Genomic DNA, 2,500 nt, shown 5'->3' with positions numbered 1-2,500 from the left:
GGATGGGAGACCGCCTGGGAATACCAGGTGCTGTAAGCTTTTGCACCCACCTCCAATTCTCAACACGATTCACTGCTCTTTCCAAAAATTTTGGCTTTCATTCGTCCTTCAACTTTCACTTATCCTGTGGTTTGAAATCGTTTCCTTCACGTTGATTTGACAGATCAACGTCTCTTTGGAATAAAATTAATGTCCAACAGAGGGAGCCGTCTGCACGGGGTCGGTCATGATAGCACATGGACATGAAGCAGCTTGGGATTTCCGCCTGCTGGATGCTTTTGCACCTCCACTGGAAAAGCCAACTTTTGCAACAGACATCAAGTACAGCCTCTGCGTGCTCGCAGAGGACCGTATGCGAGCCTGACAGGCTGCGCGCTCCAACCACCACGGGAGCGGGCCCCTCCTTCGTGCTCTCGGGAGGAGGTCATTAAATGAAAAAAAAATCACCCCACTACTCTATCCCCGACCCGCAAGTGCCCTGTCTGCTATAAAGGGGACAATTTTCACGTTTTCCCTCCCTTACGGCCATACTACCCTGAGAACGCCCGATCTCGTCCGATCTCGGAAGCTAAGCAGGGTCGGGCCTGGTTAGTACTTGGATGGGAGACCGCCTGGGAATACCAGGTGCCCTAAGCTTTTGCACCCACCTCCAATTCTCAACACGATTCACTGCTCTTTCCCAAAATTTTGGCTTTCATTAGTCATTCAACTTTCACTTATCCTGTGGTTTGAAATCGTTTCCTTCACGTTGATTTGACAGATCAACGTCTCTTTGGAATAAAATTAATGTCCAACAGAGGGAGCCGTCTGCACGTGGATCGGTAATGATAGCAGTTGGACATGAAGCAGCTTGGGCTTTCCGCCTGCTGGATGCTTTTGCACCTCCACTGGAAAAGCCAACTTTTGCAACAGACATCAAGTACAGCCTCTGCGTGTTCGCAGAGGACCGTATGCGAGCCTGACAGGCTGCGCGCTCAAACCACCACGGGAGCGGGCCCCTCCTTTGTGCACTCCGGAGGAGGTTTATTAAATGAAAAAAAATCACCCCACTACTCCACCCCCGACCCAGAAGTGCCCTGTCTGCTATAAAGAGGACAATTTTCGCGTTTTCCCTCGCTTACGGCCATACTACCCTGAGAACGCCCGATCTCGTCCGATCTCGGAAGCTAAGCAGGGTCGGGCCTGGTTAGTACTTGGATGGGAGACCGCCTGGGAATACCAGGTGCTGTAAGCTTTTGCACCCACCTCCAATTCACAACACGATTCACTGCTCTTTCCAAAAATTTTGGCATTCATTCGTCATTCAACTTTCACTTATCCTGTGGTTTGAAATCGTTTCCTTCACGTTGATTTGACAGATCAACGTCTCTTTGGAATAAAATTAATGTCCAACAGAGGGAGCCATCTGCACGGGGATCGGTCATGATAGCACTTGGACATGAAGCAGCTTGGGATTTCCGCCTGCTGGATGCCTTTGCACCTCCACTGGAAAAGCCCACTTTTGCAACAAACATCAAATACTGCATCTGCGTGCTCGCAGAGGACCGTATGCGAGCCTGACAGGCTGCGCGCTCAAACCACCACGGGAGCGGGCCCCTCCTTCGTGCTCTCGGGAGGAGGTCATTAAATGAAAAAAAAATCACCCCACTACTCCATCCCCGACCCGCAAGTGCCCTGTCTGCTATAAAGGGGACAATTTTCACTTTTTCCCTCGCTTACGGCCATACTACCCTGAGAACGCCCGATCTCGTCCGATCTCGGAAGCTAAGCAGGGTCGGGCCTGGTTAGTACTTGGATGGGAGACCGCCTGGGAATACCAGGTGCTGTAAGCTTTTGCACCCACCTCCAATTCTCCACACGATTCACTGCTCTTTCCAAAAATTTTGGCTTTCATTAGTCATTCAACTTTCACTTATCCTGTGGTTTGAAATCGTTTCCTTCACGTTGATTTGACAGATCAACGTCTCTTTGGAATAAAATTAATGTCCAACAGAGGGAGCCGTCTGCACGGGGTCGGTCATGATAGCACTTGGACATGAAACAGCTTGGGATTTCCGCCTGCTGGATGCCTTTGCACCTCCACTGGAAAAGCCCACTTTTGCAACAAACATCAAATACTGCATCTGCGTGCTCGCAGAGGACCGTATGCGAGCCTGACAGGCTGCGCGCTCAAACCACCACGGGAGCGGGCCCCTCCTTCGTGCTCTCGGGAGGAGGTCATTAAATGAAAAAAAAAATCACCCTACTACTCCATCCCCGACCCGCAAGTGCCTTGTCTGCTATAAAGGGGACAATTTTCACGTTTTCCCTCGCTTACGGCCATACTACCCTGAGAACGCCCGATCTCGTCTGATCTCGGAAGCTAAGCAGGGTCGGGCCTGGTTAGTACTTGGATGGGAGACCGCCTGGGAATACCAGGTGCTGTAAGCTTTTGCACCCACCTCCAATTCTCAACACGATTCACTGCTCTTTCAAAAATTTTGGCATTCATTCGTCATTC

The 2,500-nt window shown here is 50.6% G+C and overlaps 5 non-coding genes across 5 annotated transcripts in view; all 5 read left to right on the top strand.

Moving 5' to 3' along the window:
- Positions 1 to 39, top strand: part of LOC127610976 (5S ribosomal RNA) — a 119-nt gene extending 80 nt beyond the window's left edge. The window contains exon 1 of the ribosomal RNA XR_007965154.1: positions 1 to 39. This exon is cut by the window's left edge and continues 80 nt beyond it. This is a non-coding gene — a ribosomal RNA (5S ribosomal RNA).
- Positions 40 to 517: 478 nt separating this feature from the next.
- On the top strand, positions 518 to 636 carry LOC127611002 (5S ribosomal RNA). The gene has a single exon (XR_007965178.1). It is a non-coding gene; the product is annotated as a 5S ribosomal RNA (ribosomal RNA).
- Positions 637 to 1,115: 479 nt separating this feature from the next.
- On the top strand, positions 1,116 to 1,234 carry LOC127611048 (5S ribosomal RNA). The gene has a single exon (XR_007965214.1). It is a non-coding gene; the product is annotated as a 5S ribosomal RNA (ribosomal RNA).
- Positions 1,235 to 1,713: 479 nt separating this feature from the next.
- LOC127611047 (5S ribosomal RNA) lies at positions 1,714 to 1,832 on the top strand. Its single transcript, XR_007965213.1, has one exon. It is a non-coding gene; the product is annotated as a 5S ribosomal RNA (ribosomal RNA).
- Positions 1,833 to 2,311: 479 nt separating this feature from the next.
- On the top strand, positions 2,312 to 2,430 carry LOC127610882 (5S ribosomal RNA). Its single transcript, XR_007965063.1, has one exon. It is a non-coding gene; the product is annotated as a 5S ribosomal RNA (ribosomal RNA).
- The last annotated feature ends 70 nt before the right edge of the window (positions 2,431 to 2,500 follow it).

The sequence above is a fragment of the Hippocampus zosterae genome, chromosome 11 (assembly GCF_025434085.1).
Source record: "Hippocampus zosterae strain Florida chromosome 11, ASM2543408v3, whole genome shotgun sequence".
Lineage (NCBI taxonomy): Eukaryota > Metazoa > Chordata > Actinopteri > Syngnathiformes > Syngnathidae > Hippocampus > Hippocampus zosterae.
This window is presented reverse-complemented; position numbering and strand designations above follow the sequence as displayed.